General features: G+C 36.5%; 1 protein-coding gene across 8 annotated transcripts in view; it reads right to left on the bottom strand.

Annotated features, from left to right (window-relative positions):
• Positions 1-16,266, bottom strand: part of ARHGEF28 (Rho guanine nucleotide exchange factor 28) — a 378,068-nt gene that overhangs the window by 232,095 nt on the left and 129,707 nt on the right. The gene's annotated exons all lie outside the window — the stretch shown is intronic.

Raw genomic sequence — 16,266 nt, 5'->3', positions numbered from 1 at the left:
GCTCCTGACAAAGAGATAATGATCTTAAGATGCACAGTGAGTCAAATCATATATGTGTTTGATATGGTCAAAATGGGAATATGGTTTTCTTGATTATGCATATTTGATATAAGGTTTTGTCTTTGCTCCCCCACATCCCCAAATGGGGAAGAAAGACAGCAAGAGGGAGAGAAAATAAATGCTCATTAACTGTAAAAAAAATAAAATCTGAAAAAGCATAAAGGTTGCAAGTGTACTTATCAATTAGCCCTTTATGATTCCATGATTTTTTGAATATTTGGAATGTTAGCAACAAATATTAAGATAGGTATCTGCTACAAACCTTTAAAAATCAATATTCTAGCTGCTTGCCTTCAAAGTATTGCAAATACTATCACAGTAATTAAATCAATGTGGAAAGGCCAGATGTGCCAATTAAAACAAAACATACTGAGGCTTATGATTTCAGCAGCAGTCCAGACATTATGATAGCATAATACAGTAGTCATACCAGTACCCTTTCCAAGTTATGTGTAGATTTATTTGGTTTACTTAACATTTTTAAAGACTGTTGGGATTTTTCCCCTACTCTTTTAGCATACTAAAAGGAGTTAGGTGGCTCAATAGATAGAGTGCTGGGCATGGAGTTAGGAAGACCTGAGTTCAAATTCAGCCTTAATTATAAACTGTGTGACCCTGGGCTAATCACCTAACCTCTGTCTGCTTTAATCCACAGGAGAGGGAAATGGCAAACCATGCCAATATATTCACCAAGAAAATCTTACAAACAGTGTTGGTGTGATATGGTACATGGGGTTATGAAGACTTGGACATGACTGAACAACAACAAAGTAACAAGTGAGCTGAGCAAAGCTGCCATCCTTACCTACCATTACAAAATAATCCTGGAGGAACCGGTTTCACTTGTGAGATATGAGCATATATAATCTGTCTTTATTATGCTGAGCAGGAAAAAAAGACATGAGTTTTCTTGACTTCTTAAAAATAACTCTTTCCATTCTGAAGCAAGAATTTTGAATTCAAGAATAATGAAAAAGTGCCTCAATGAGCCATAGGCTCCATTAAATAGGAGCTGGCCAAGAGCTAGGAGCCAGAATTTTGTCCTGGGGTTACTGAACTGGGGAATAGTGAGCTTTGTAGAAATAAGCTATGGGTTATCTATTCTTCCTTACTGCCTTTATAAAGCTTAAAATGCTAGGCCAATATGAATAATAATAATGATATGATCAATTAGTATTTCTAATATATTAACATATAATACCTAATGTTACAAATATTTTTGTAGTTATATATATTATATTGTTATATATTAAAATATAATAATATTATTGTGAATAATAACAGCAGCAGCATGAATATTTTTGCCAGTCACAATTATTAAGTAACATAGAAAACAAGAAATATAAAGAAATTAAAATGATCAAAATACTCAAATCAATTATTATCCAAGTTCCCACTGAAAACTAATTTTCATCAATGGAAATTTTGTCTGCTTCCCTCTAGTTGGTCAATTCATAAGCTCATAACTCTTTCCTAGAAACTCTTCCAAACATGACAGAATGACCCTCTCAATTTTGGACTTCATACCATACACAGATTACTTCTAAAGAAAGAATAGTCAAAGATTTTAATATTCTAGAAATCAGTCAAGAGTTTAACCTAAAAAAAATTTCCCATTTGAAATATTTGGCATTCCCATGAATTTGAACCCAAGTCTTTGAAACTCTAGACCAGGAGATCTATTCACTGCATCATCTGAGTTCCTTAAGGAGATAGGAACACACAAAATAGATGACTTTTAAAAAAGCGGAGAAAATTGGAATAGTTAGAACTTATAGGACTCAATGAAAAAGGAGTTAAGTCCAGAAGTATCCCAACACCCTACAATTCGCAACCTTAGCAGATGAAGGAACATAACACCAGCTTACAATGTGTGTTGGGGGGGCGGGGAAAAGAGTGATTGCCTTGACCAACTAAGATCATATCAGTTTTTAAAATTCTAGAAAATAGTCATTTAAAGGCCCATAGCTGCTGGGAAAATGTTAAAATTTCATGCAGAAACACACAAAATCTGTCATTCTTCTCCCATAACTCATTAATTCTATTCCAACATCTTCAGAGCAAATGAATAATTGTGTTCCATAACAAGTCTGTCTTCTGTAAAATTCCTATCCCAGGGGTGTTTCAGATGGTGAGTTTTCAAACTTTGCTGTCTAGCAAATGTCTGACTGAGTTTAGATTAAATGAAGAAATCAAATGGTAGGTTAGAAAAACAAAGATGATGTTTCACATAGTCTGTGTGCTACCCAGTAAATATTATAATTTAATATGTCCATTGGCTAATAAGGTCTGGAACGCAGATAAGGAAGAGGAAGTGCACAGAAGGCCATGTTAAGCCTTTTTTTTAACCTTCTGTCTCAATTTGCCAGCCAGCAAAGTCTTTTCAAGTGATAAAAATCTGAGCCAGGTCAATGCTACTTTAAGTATTAAGCAAATCTTACTTCTTTCTTGTAACTGATATCTCTACTTCATTCAAGACAAAGATAGATAAACTGGTACTTCCCTCTCTCAAAAATTGCTGCTCCCCAGAAGGAAGGTAATGGTTCCGGATTTAAGTTTAAAACATAAATGGAAATGTCACAGAGCCAGCATTTACATTGAGTTTTTTCTAATACCCTTCCAATCATCAATTGAACTATTTTTAGAATTAAGGAGTAATAATTAAAACAACTAATTTTTAGTCAATGAATTCCACTCAACCAGAACATGGTCTTAACAGTTTCTAGAAAACTATTCCTTTTAACCTTTTCTCTTGAATCTCATTTTCTAAACCTTTCATTTTTGTTACTTTTCTTTGAGTCCTTTTCATGGTTACCCTCTTCCATTGTAGAAAACAGAATGATTAAAAATATTCTTAAAGAGACTACAAAAATCTGAGAGTTTCTTCCCAGTCATGACTTGCCATTATGTTGAGTGGGGAGACCAGGAAGATTTTTAACTATTGTGTCAGGACTTTTGTATGTGGTAAGTATGTACTTTAGATGCAGGAAAGTGGAACTTGCCAACTTCACTGAACCTCATTTGCATGCTGATCAAAGAGGATACTAAAGTTATCATAGGGCCTCAGTCAACATAGCCTCTGTGGAATTGCAGGGTGGGGAAGGCTAGAGAGCTCCCTAAAATGGGTTTAAGAAACAAAAGGCTAACAATCAAGAATTTAATGGAAGTTACAAAGAATTTCCTAACCCCAAGTCACATAATTGTCTGGGACTCAAGATCTCAGATTCAATACCAAACAAAGGCAAGCAAGAGAATAGATTTAATCTTAGGCTGAAGCATTCTTTCGGTTTTTGTTACCTCCCTGGCTAAATGTGCTGGCTCATGGCCAGAGTTGTAGCTACAGGAATATAAGCCTTCCCTTGTCAGGCTGGAAAATAGAAAAGCAAATGACCTTTAAGAAGTAAAATTCAGTAGATGGTAGCGAAGAATAGTTTAATGACCATGAGACCAACAAAGATGCCCAGCAAAGAAAAAAATGAAAAAGAGTGGAAGCATGATGCCCAACAGAGCCACCATGTTGTATAGTAGAAAGTGGAGAAAAAGATGTTGAGATGAGCACAAATAAGAATGGCATCTAAAGAGGGCAATGGCAGCTTGGCAGTGCCTTGTTACTCTCCCCACATGTGTGACCTTCATGCATAATCCCAGATCTCTGAACATATAACCCTCTTGATGTCATATTAGGATGAAAGAATGTACCCAATATATGCACATGAGCTTTTTTGTCATTTTGTTTAATAAAATGCTTGAATAATTGTCATTTGGTTTAAACTGATGTATTCTCTGGATGGCCAGTAGATGACAATGGATGATTTTTTGTGGCCACTCACTTACAAAATACAATAGCTCAAATCTAGGATAGGTCTTTACACCTGAAGCCTCGATATGTAAATTGTTGCCCTAGGTGCCATATTTATAATATATAAATGGTGTCCCCAGGAGGAACCTAATAGGGTTCTCTTGAATCCCTCTTATGTCTCCTTAACAAGGTGCTAATCCTTTGTCAAGCTCTTAAATGCCCCAGGACATCCCTTTGACCCTTTTATACTACATTAAGTATAATTGGTTGAACATGGCTAATTATACACCTGAGCTAAACCCTTAAACTTGACTTTTTTTAAAAAGAGCCTAAAGAATTGAGTAAAGCATATGGCTAGTACCAGAGCTGAGAAAGACTTGTGGGAAACACCTTCTAAAGACCAAAACTAGTCCATTTAAACTTTGACTTACCAGAAATGGCTTCCCATTCCTGATGTGTTAAACTCATTTAGCACAGAGAATCTCATCTCTAGTACTTGTAGTAAGTAAACTATTTTGCCTTTTCTAGCGCTAATTTCTAGTCAATGAATTCCACCCAACCAGAACATGGTCTTTTTTCCTCCCTTAGGATGCTACTTTGCCTTTGCCTCTTACTTTCTTGATGATTTCTCTAATTTCACAAGTCATGTTCTGGTCACTGAGAAGCACATCCAATACAGCAATCTGAAATTTTAATATATATATTGTATATTGTATATATATTGTATATAATATATAGTATATTGACAATGTTTTCATTTAAACAGGCAATTAAATAATATTTAATAACATCAGGCTTTCTTTCAGGTACCTCTCAGGTACCATTCAGTTTACCCTGAAAATTCAGGTTGAATATTCTTACCTTGTTGAACAGTCCCATCATCTCCACTACCATGAATCATACACACACACACACACACACACACACACGCACACATAAATATATATAAATATATATATATGTATACATACACATATATAATGCACTTAATGCATAAACACAATATAATGCATTTAACTTAATGGTAATTTAGGGACAGAACTATTCAGTATTAAGTTTATAGTTTGTTTTTATGTGTGATTTTATTGGTGTAGGGCACTTCTGAGAGAAAGCTCCCTTTACCAATGCTGAGCAGTAGGCACTCTGCAATTTTAGATCTTACAGAGTTTACTGAGGCACAGAATATTGAGACACAAAGCTTGATCATAGCAAGGATGTGTCAGTTAGAAATTGAGTGCAGATAATTCATCTCTCCAATTAGAACAGAGGTGTCAAATGGCAGCCTAAGGGGCCTTGAGCAAATCAAAATGTAATTGGAAAATATTTAACAAAATAAATAAAAATACAATAAAAACAGACATAATCTTACATTTCCATACCAAGTCAATATAAGTGGTAGCATGGATCCTCACATAGAGATTAGTGGTCTGTAGCTATTGAGTTTGACACAATTATATTACACAACCTTACCTCTCAAGCATCTAACCTAGAAACACAATTTTACTCTCCAAAATGAATATTTAGGTATGATATTATAGAATGGTGTGTGTAAAACTGCAAAAACCTTATTATGTTTGGAATTGCCTTATTGGGTTATGGGCCTTTTTTTTAATTTCAGAGGGTTTTCCCTCTTCATACCCCAGTTTACCCATTAGCTACTATATGGCTCTACCTGGGGCACACCTGGCTCCCTGGTATTCTCACTCAGTCCAGCTGGCATCTTAATTCTAGGGTTCAAATTTCGTTTTCTCATTAAGAGACCAGTAATTCAGGACTGCTACTTAAGTCTCTTCCTACAATCCCTAGGAGCAAAAATACAACCCAGACATAAGTTCTTTAGAAAAAATATTTTTTTCAAATCAAAAAGTCTATTAAAATAATCAAAATAAAATATATTAGAATTATTTTTACTTGAGTTTTCTAAATAGCTAAAAGGAATACATGACTGGATAACAGGAAGAATTTTAATCTTTGAAAGTCAAAGATAAATTTACTGTAAGACCACAAATAATTATAATGTTGCTAAAAAGTCTAGTTCAAATTGGGGGACTCTGTATTCCTGGACAGCCTCTACTGCAAAAGCTGCTGCAGAGAGAAAATTAATGTCATTTTTATGAAATAGAAATCCAATTTTACTTATGGCACAAAATTAAATAAAGACATAGGTTATTTCCTTTCCTACAGTTTATAATTAAGTTTCATTTGTGAGTAATGATTTCTTCAATCCAGAACTGGGGGAAGAAAACTCTGCCTTCCTTTATAACACAGAATCCCATCTTCCCTGGGCCTCTGGCAGCTCACCAATATCTGATGCCTTCCTGATAAAACTGATCAAAAGATTAGATGCAGATTTTATTATGATACCAAATGAAATACAATTCAGGTTTTGCAGTAAGTTCTTAGGTATAATCTCTCTTTTCCCAAAAATAATACTCATTAATTCCTATTAGTGTGTAATGACCTCTAGCAGACATAAGAAGGACAAGCGAAATCATTGTTCTGATCAGAACAGCAAGGAGAAACTCTGAAACTGTAGATAACATTCAGAGAAATACAGAATTAGGATGCAAGACATCTGATTTCCATGTCTTTTGTTGGTTGGTTTTAAAGGCTGGATCTCCCTATCTCCCCAGACTCAAAATACACGGGCTGCTCACACTCCAATCCCACTATGATTGGCATGGGAACTTGGACCTGCTTTTTCTGAACTGGGCAGGATTTCCCCTTCTAGGCAACCTGCTTCCAGAGACTAAGTGTAAACACCCAACTAGCATAACCCCTTGCAGCTCAGAACTTCCAAGCTCAAGAAATGCATCAATCTCAATCATATTAGTAGCGGGACTTGCATTCCTGTATCTAGCCTGTTTTTCATTTATGAGTCATGCCACAGACAAATTCTATTCCTCTGTGGCAGGTTCTACATGCCTTAGTTTATGTGTAGATTTTTGTTACCTATCTGCTTAAAAAATATGTAATCCTCAATACAAATATTAGATAATAAATATATTGATCACCTAAAGTTTTCTAACTTCTTGGACTGCAAGGTCTCTTAAAAATGGACAAATATAATATTGAAACATTAGGTTGTTAGAGTTGGAAGGGACATTAGAAGCTAACAAATGCATCACTTGATTCCACAGATGAGAAAACAGAAGTGGAAAGTAATAGCCAAAGCCATATAGCTAATTGAGGCAAAAGTGAGAACAGAACTTGGGTTCAGCCAGAAAATATTCTTTCAGAGTCATAACTAGCAATTATGATTTTTGCAAACATTGCAAAAGGTGACCTCAAAGTAATTTTTAAGACAAATTAATTAAGCAAGTACTTGATTTATCTTAACAGTATTTCCAATGTGTAGTCAATCTTAAAGACCTCTAGGTAAAGGAAATTACAATTCCTAAAATGGCAAAATCTAATATTTAGAAATAACTATACTAAAAAGTTATTCTTCTGCCTTTCATGAACTTTCAAACATAATATCAATGTCTTAATGAATTAAAGTGTATATCAATGATGTCTTGATGGATTAAAAATTAAAATTAAGTTTATCTAAAAATTAATCATATTCTAGATTTGAACCAAAACATATAGATACAACAAAATGCTAAGGATAGGGAGATTATCATATGGATTTGAAATATGTTGTAGATCAAAATATATCTCCCTAAAAATAATAAAAAATGGTTAAAATTTTAACAGTTGTTTCCAGCTAACAGTACCAATGTTAGTCCCATGCCTCAAAAGTGGCATTGTAAAGAATTTCTGCCTTGTCTTTATAGAATGCAACTTAACTATTCAGTTTAACTAGGAGAAAGCATAATATGTCTTCAAAGAAATCTAAGAGTATAGATACAGACAGACAGATAACTACATAGATTTACTTACACATAATTCAATACCTCATCGTGTATTGCATCTTTTCCATGCAAATATATAGTTCTATATTTTAACCTCTGAATTCATGAAGATGGATACTTCCTCTAAAGGTGTAAATAATAATCTGTCCATACCTCCTTCTTTTGTTTGACTCAAACATATGACCTTCAATAAATCCTTAGCTCAGGATCCACCAGCTATCCCATTAATCTTTTTAAAAGTTTCATAATTTATATAGGTACCTATGTGCCATACTTGTTCAGTTGTTATCTTTGCTACCACTACATGATCAACCCATCTCCTCTTTTCTTCTCTCATACATCCCATCTTTCAAATGACCTCTGAGATCACAATTTTGATTATTCAGAAATTGTGATATTCTATCCAAATGTATAGCATTGTCTGAATAATAGGCAGCTTCATATACTTGAGTTTAGGAGTCTTTTATGTGTAGATAGTTAAGATGAAATTTTGAGTGGTTGTTATTCTAATGTAGGGGGTTTTGATATGTTTTGGAGCTGATGCAAATAGGACAAAGTTATCTAAAAATAGGTATACCTTGCAAATTACAGGAATCCCTCATGCATTTTAATTTTGTGGTAAACACAGTTTCCATGACAGTGGAAAATTACTTGGGAAAGCAAGTCTCACTCTGTTATGCCTTGCTTGATATTAATCAATTAATCATCAGTGCAGCAGGAGATATCATATTAGGAAAGAATCTTAAATGGTGCTTTTTCCTGCACCAAATCAATGCTTTAAAAAAAAAGTCAAGCATAATAGGATCTTATATTCCTTTCATCTTTCATTTGTGTAAATGTGAATATGTGGTTCTGCTATAAAATATTCTTTTAAATTCTCATGCCTTCATCAAGAATGCCCTTAATATATATTAGTATTTTCTCATAAAGCTTATGCAAAGATGAGACAGAGAGACAAAGTGCCAGAGAGAGCTAGAGATAGAGACAGAATGGGGAAGAGAGAAGGGGGGGGGGGGGGGGAGAGAGAGAGAGAGAGAGAGAGAGAGAGAGAGAGAGAGAGAGAGAGAGAGAGAGAGAGAGAGAGAGAGAGAGAGAGTTAGTTGACTGTCATTGCAGGTCTTAGAATTTTACCTGCTGAATTGTTTCCTTGGCTCAATCTCTGCTCTGAAGTTCTCCTCTACTGATTGGTGATATCTTTACTGAGACTATCTATGTAGGAAGAATCCAAGTTAAAATTCATCTCACATTTCCGGAGTCCTTCCCTTCTGGCTTCCACATTAGTCCAGTACAGGTTTCTTTCCTTCCCTTCCTCCAACTTTTCAGTTCCCCTTTATAAGTTGTCTTCCCCCATTAAAATGTAAGCTCTTTCAGGGTAGAAAGGTTGGTTGTCTTGCTTTCTTGTATTTGTATCCCCTTGGCTCAGCACATAGCCTGCTTAATAAATGTTTTATCAATCAATCTAATTTTTAATGATGTCCTCTCAAAGACACTTTTCAAAAGTATTAACATCTGTGATATTTTCTATTTGTTTGATAATTTCAATTCTTCCAAAAGAATCAGTTCAATATACTTAAATCTGTGACATGTCCACCATGGACCTCTTGGTTTGGTTTTATTGCTTTTCTCATTTTTAAAGTATCTTTTCTACTCCCTCAGGTAACACCTTAGAAACTTTGATGCTTAATCCAAATGTAACAGCTTTACTAACGAGGATATGGAAGATTTGTTATAGATATGTTAACTCATCTTTTCCATTTTTGATCCTTTTTGGCCTTTAATGTTCTTGAAGTAATTTGATTTAACTGGATCCAATTTCAGATCTTCTGAAAACTCTTTTCTATCTCCATCACTTTTCACTGTTTCACTATGAGCACAATTTATTAGATACCACCATTCTCCTTCATAAAATTTAAAAGTAAATTTGTATTATAAACTAGCTTTGTTCTTGGCTATCAACTCTCTCCAGTCAGCAAGGAAATCAAATATTTACTGGTTTAGGCAATTTCTAGGGTCTTTTGGCTCTTCATTTGGCAATTTTACAATAGCTGAACTTTTATAAGAATTCTATATCGGGGTGGCTAGGTGGAGCAGTGGACAAAGCACCAGCCCTGGAGTCAGGAGTACCTGGGTTCAAATCCGGTCTCAGACACTTAATAATTACCTAGCTGTGTGGCCTTGGGCAAGCCACTTAACCCCATTTGCCTTGCAAAAATCTAAAAGGAAATTCTATATCTATTGCTTTTCCTTTATGCATTTCCAAGCATCAATAACTTATTAGAATGGGTCAGGATAAAGTTGTTGTTTAATTACATACCACATGTTTTTCTTACTTTGATAATTCTAATCTGGTGTTGTTTTGATTTTTGTTTTTATAAGTCAGTGGTCTAATTATACAAAGACAGTTGATTTAGAATGACTGGTCACTACGTACTGGACATATGGAACTAGATGTCCCATAAATATCTTAAAGTCAGCTTGACCAAAATTAAACTTATTATCTTTCCCCAAAAGCTCTCTCTTTTTCCTAACTTTTCAATTATTGTCAAGGGTGCCACAGCCTCCCAGTCATTTAATTTATGTTATCCTTGACTATTTATTGTTTCATTCCCCATATCCAAAGTACTATCAAGACCTGCCAATTCAACCTTCAAGTCCTGCCAATTCAACCTTCATGTGCCTGTCCCTTTCTCCTCTGACATTGCCATCACCCTGGGAACAGTATTCATTTTTTTGCCTAAACCATTGAGATGGTCTCCCTACCTGAAATCTCTCCCTAGTGCAGTTCATCCTTCACAAAGTGAGTTCCTTAAAGTATAGGTTTGACCATGTCATTCCCCCATTCAATAAATTACAATGACTCTTTATTGCTTCCAAGATCAAATAAAAAAATTTCTTTTGGCTTTTAAAGCCCTTAACAACCTCTTCCCACATACACATCACATTAAATAAAAATCTTCTTACACCTACTCTCTGATCCAGGGACATTAGCCTCCTTGCTCTTCCTCACAAAAACCACTCCTTGCATTTTCATTGGCTGATTACCATACTTGGACTTTTTGCTCCCTCCTCATTTCCACCTCCTAGCTATTTTCAAATTTCAACTAAAATCCCATCTTCTACATGAAACCTTTCCTGGTCTCCCTCAACACTAATACTTTCTTTGGGATTATCTCCAATTTATCCTAACTATATATATTGATTGAAAAAAGTTGTTTGTATATAATTTCACATTGTCTCTCTCTCCTCCCTACTCCCAACCTCACTCCCCACCCCAAATCAAAATGAGGTACTTATTTTTGCCTTTCTTTGTATTCCTAGTGCTTAGTACAATGTCTAGAACAAAATAGATGCTTAACAAATGCTTGTTGATTCAACTATTTTAAATGTTCAAATGGAGCCTGGATGGTCTCTTATATGGGATACTGTTGAAACAATGGTTGGGGTAGATGAACATACAAGTTCATTTTCAACTCTGAAATAGTTTTTTGCTTTTCTCTTTCTTATGATACTTATTATATTATTATATACTTTATATAATATATACATAAATATATTACATTTACTTATATAGACCTCTTATTTAAATATAAAATTCTTTGTTGAAGGGACTATGTTTTATTCATCAATAAATAGCTCTCATTGTGGTCAAGTTGGGTTGCATATTAGAATAAGCAAGACAAATCACAGATGTAAATAGGCAAAGGAGCTGGTTAAATATGATTCTACTAGCTGAAAATGACTAATTTCATCTCTATCTAATTATACATGAAAATATATTGAATATATCCTGAGACTAGAAAGAAAGAAGCTAGCAATTGCTGTCTCCTGGCACATAAAAAAATAATACATTAAGATAAAAGATTTCCAATTCATGTCTTTTTATGTCCTTTTGAAATCACATTTACTCATAATAATATTCTGCCACATTAACATATCACAAATTTTGTGTATTATAATAATAAATTGCTTTTCAGAATGGTGGTACCCATTCAAAGTCCACCTAGAGTGTCTATTTTTCCATAATTCTTCCAACATTGATTAGTTTCCTTTTTTGTCATCTTTGCCCCTCTGATGGGTATGAAATAGAATTTCAGAATGGCTTTAATGTGCATTGCTGTGATAGTTATTTGGAGTATTTGTTTTCAAAAAGCTATAAATAGCCTGGGTTTCTTCCCTTGAGAACTTACAGTTAACATTCTTAAACAAAATATTACTAAACAGTGCATGCCCTTAGACCCAGTTATACTAATATTAGCCTTATACTCAAAAGAGATCAAAGAAAGAGGAAAAGATCCTTTATATGTAAAAATATTTACAGTAACCTTTTTGATGGCAACAAAACTGGAAATTAAGAAAATATCTAACAATGGAAAAAATCACTAAATTGAGGTATATAGATGTAATGGAATACTGTTGCAAAGAAATAGGTGATTTTAAAAAGACACAAAAAGATTTATATGAACTGAAACTGAATAAGAACATTTTCATTTTAACGTCAATGGAATAAAAAGCCAAAATTTTGAGAACCTTTATAAACTGATAAAGAAGGAAATCAGCAGAACAAGGAGAATAATACAATATCAACTCTGTAAAAACAAATAAATATGAAAGCCATAAGAACTAAGGCAATATAATGACCATAAGAGATTTAAGGTGCAGAATAATATTTTAATTTTCATACAGCCACTGAGGAATTGGTATTGCTTGACAATACATATTTGGTACAAGAAATGTGTTTTTCGGGGGGCGGAGCCAAGATGGCGAAATGAAGGGATCCGGTCTTAGGAGCTCTCTGATAAAAACTCATAAGCTAAGGACTCTAACTAAACTTTCGAGATTCAGAACCCACAAAGGGACCCAGTGAGGCAGTTCTCCTACTCAAGGTAACCTGGAAAAGAGCAGAAAGGCTCTGCTCCCCCGGGGTCGGAGGGGCGGCCTGCCAGAGGGGTGGCCTGGCAGAGCGAAAGAACTTAAGCCTCCTGGAGGCAGCCCCAGGGCGCTGGGAGCCACTGCTCATAGCAGCAGGGGAGTCTCCTGAGCTGCACCGCGGGGAGCACCGGCACAAAGTGGAGGAACAGTGGGGGACCTCTGCCAGAGGGAGCATGTGGAGCCCAGCCCTCAGGGCACACAGCAAGCACCTTGGTCTTTTGGCAGCCCAGAGCCAGAAACAGAAGCAGGCTGAGCCAGCAAGCAGGAGCCACCAGGGCATGAGCCCATTGAGCTGAGGGAGGGCAGTGAAGAGAGACTGCAGAGCTCTGTCCTCTGCCCCTGGAAGAGGACTCTGGGGCTCTGACCACATTCAGATCCTGATCCCAGTCTAGGGCCCCCCACAGAACAACAGGGCCCCCCCACCTCGGCCCTGTGGCAGAGGGGGCCACTTATGGTCATTCACAGACCAGGAGGGAGGACAGAGCCTCACACACTGAGACCCTTGTGGGAGTGTCCCAAAAGCTCAGGAAGCACCCCAAAAAACAGGCTTAGCCTGGGAAAATGAGCAAGCAAAGAAACAAGAGGAAGACCATTGAGAAATATTTTGCAAATGAGCCCAAGAAGGATCAAAATACTCAGTCTGAAGATGAGGAAGCACAAGCTCCTGCATCTAAAGACTCCAAGAAAAACAGAAATTGGGCTCAGGCTATGACAGAGCTCAAAAAAGACTTTGAAAATCAAATGAGGGAGTTGGAAGAAAAACTGGGAAAAGAAATGAGAGAGATGCAGGAAAAACATGAAAATGAAGTCAGCAGCTTAGTCAAGGAAATCCAAAAAAATGCTGAAGAAAATAGCATGCTAAAAACCAGCTTAGGTCAAATGGACAAAACAGTTCAAAAAGTTATTGAGGAGAAGAATGCTTTAAAAAGCAAAGTTGGCCAGATGGAAAAAGAGATAAGAAAACTCTCTGAGGAGAACAAATCCTTCAAGACAAAGAATAGAATTCGGGGAGATTGATGAATTTACTAGAAATCAGGAATCAATACTTCAAAACCAAAAAAAATGAAAAATTAGAAGAAAATGTGAAATATCTCATTGAAAAAACAACTGATATGGAAAAGAGATTTAGGAAAGATAATTTAAAAATTATTGGAATACCTGAAAGTCATGATCAGGAAAAGAGCCTTGACATCATTTTCAAAGAATTACTACAGGAAAATTGCCCTGATATCCTAGAAGCAGAGGGCAAAATAGAAATGGAGAGAATCCACTGATCCCCCCTAGAAAGAGATCCCAAAAAACCAACCCCCAGGAATATTATAGCCAAGTTCCAGAACTCCCAAGTCAAAGAGAAAATATTACAAGCAGCCAAAAGGACACAGTTCAAATATCGTGGAGCTGCAGTCAGGATCACACAGGACTTAGCAGCAACTACAGTGGAAGCTCATAGGGCTTGGAATACAATATACCAGAAGGCAAAAGAGCTTAGAATGCAACCAAGAATGAACTACCCAGCAAGGCTGAATGTTCTCTTCCAGGGAAAAAGATGGACTTTCAATGAACCGGGGGAATTTCAAATGTTCCTTTTGGAATGGCCAGAGCTGAACAGAAGGTTTGATCTTCAGATACAGGACTCAGGTGAAACATGGAGATTGGAGGAGAGGGGGGAAATATGAGGGACTTAATGAGGATGAACTGCATGTATTCCTGCATAGAAAAATGACACTGATAATACTCATATGAACCTCCTCAGTTAATAGAGCAGGTAGAGGGAGCTTTTATATTTGAAGCACAGGAGAAAGCTGAATTCGAAGATAAAATATGGTGTAAAAATGGAGTCAATAGAAAAAAAGGGAAATGGAATGGGAGAAAGAAAAAAGAGAGGGGGAATAGTCCAAGATATTTCACATAATAAGATTTTTTTTATTACAATGAGCTATTGCAATGATATGGAAGGGGGGGAGGCAAGGGGGAATGAGGGAAACTTTGCTCTCATCAGAGATGGCTAGGAGAGGAAACAGCAAATATACTCAATGGGGTATAGACATCTGGAGTAAGAAGGAGGGGGGAGCAGGGGGAAGGGGTGGGGATGTGAATAAAGGAGGAGAGGATGGACCATGGGGGGAGAGTGGTCAGATATAACACATTTTCTTTTTTACTTCTTGCAAGGGGCTGGGATTGGATGGCCTACCCAGGACCATAGGGCCAGGTAGATTCTGGGCCTAAGGGGTGGTATGGGGGCTCAGGGCTTCTTGGCCCCAGGACCAGGGATCTGTCTGCTGCGCCACTCAGCGACCCTACAGCAGAGTCAGAGTGAAAGGAGAGAGAAAATATAGTACATGGTAGTGGAGAAATAAGAAAGGAGGGAGTTGCAATCAGTAGTGGCAATGTTGGAAAAATATGGAAGTAACTTTTGTGATGGACTTATCATGAAGAATGTGATCCACCCATGAAAGAGTTGTTGGTGTTGGAACAAAGACTGAAGCACATTTTTTTGTTATTATTATTTGGGGGAGGGTGCAGGGCAAGTGGGGCTGGGTGGCCTGCCTGGGGCCACATAGCAGGGTGATCTTTGGGTGTCTGGGGCCGGATTCGGACCCAGGTGCTCAAGGGCCAATGCTCTGTCTGCCACCCAGCCACCCCTACTATTATTACTATTTTATTTTATTTTGGGTCTTTTTTTTTTCTTCTTTTTGATTTTTGCAGGGCAGTGGGGATCAGTTGGCTTGCATGTCACATGGCTGGGTGATTATTGGGTTTATGAGGCTGGATATGGACTCAGGTGCTCGTGGCTCCAGGGCTGGTGCTTCGTCCATTGCGCCACCTGGACATACCTACAATTATTACTATTATTTTTTTTAATTTTAATTTTTTTCTCTCCCCTTTACTTTTTTCGCCCAAGCAAGTCTATCTATATTCATGGGGGGAGGGGTATTTTGTTTACTTGTAAACAAGAATATTTTATTAATGTTAAAAAAAACATTTGTACAAAATGAGAATAAAAAATAAATTTAAAAAAAGACAAAAAAAAAGAAATGTGTTTTTCTTTTCTTTTTTTCCCAAAACAGTGGCGGGGGGGGGGCAGTAATGGGAGAAAGAGAAAATAGATTTGTCAAAAAACATTTTAAATAGATAAGTAGGGGGATTGCTATAGATATGAAACGTTGCATGTACTTTCAGATGAGGTCATTGTGTTTATTATTAGCTTTACTTAACCTTTTCTTACAAAAGGGGGTTAATCTGTAAATGTGTGTAATAAGACATCAGTACAAATTATTTTTAAAAATTCTATTCTTTTCATGGACATAAATTCAGTATGAATCAGCAGTGTGACATAGCAGCCAAAAATGCTGAAGATCATGGATGTTATTAATGATAAGAGACTATCCAGGAAAAGGAAGGCAAGATTCCTTCATTAGTCTTCCCCAGACAGACTACAACTGGAGTACTACATTTGATTCTGGACACCATAGTTGAAGAAAGCCATGGAGAATCTGGAAAGTGTGCAGCAGAGAGCAACCAGGGTGGCTAGTGCCAGGGGTCTATGCCATGAAGACTGGTTAGATGAATTGGGGAGCCTTAACCTGAGAAAACTCAGGGAATCCTGGACAATTTTATTCG

This window comes from Macrotis lagotis, chromosome X, assembly GCF_037893015.1.
Source record: "Macrotis lagotis isolate mMagLag1 chromosome X, bilby.v1.9.chrom.fasta, whole genome shotgun sequence".
Lineage (NCBI taxonomy): Eukaryota > Metazoa > Chordata > Mammalia > Peramelemorphia > Peramelidae > Macrotis > Macrotis lagotis.
This window is presented reverse-complemented; position numbering and strand designations above follow the sequence as displayed.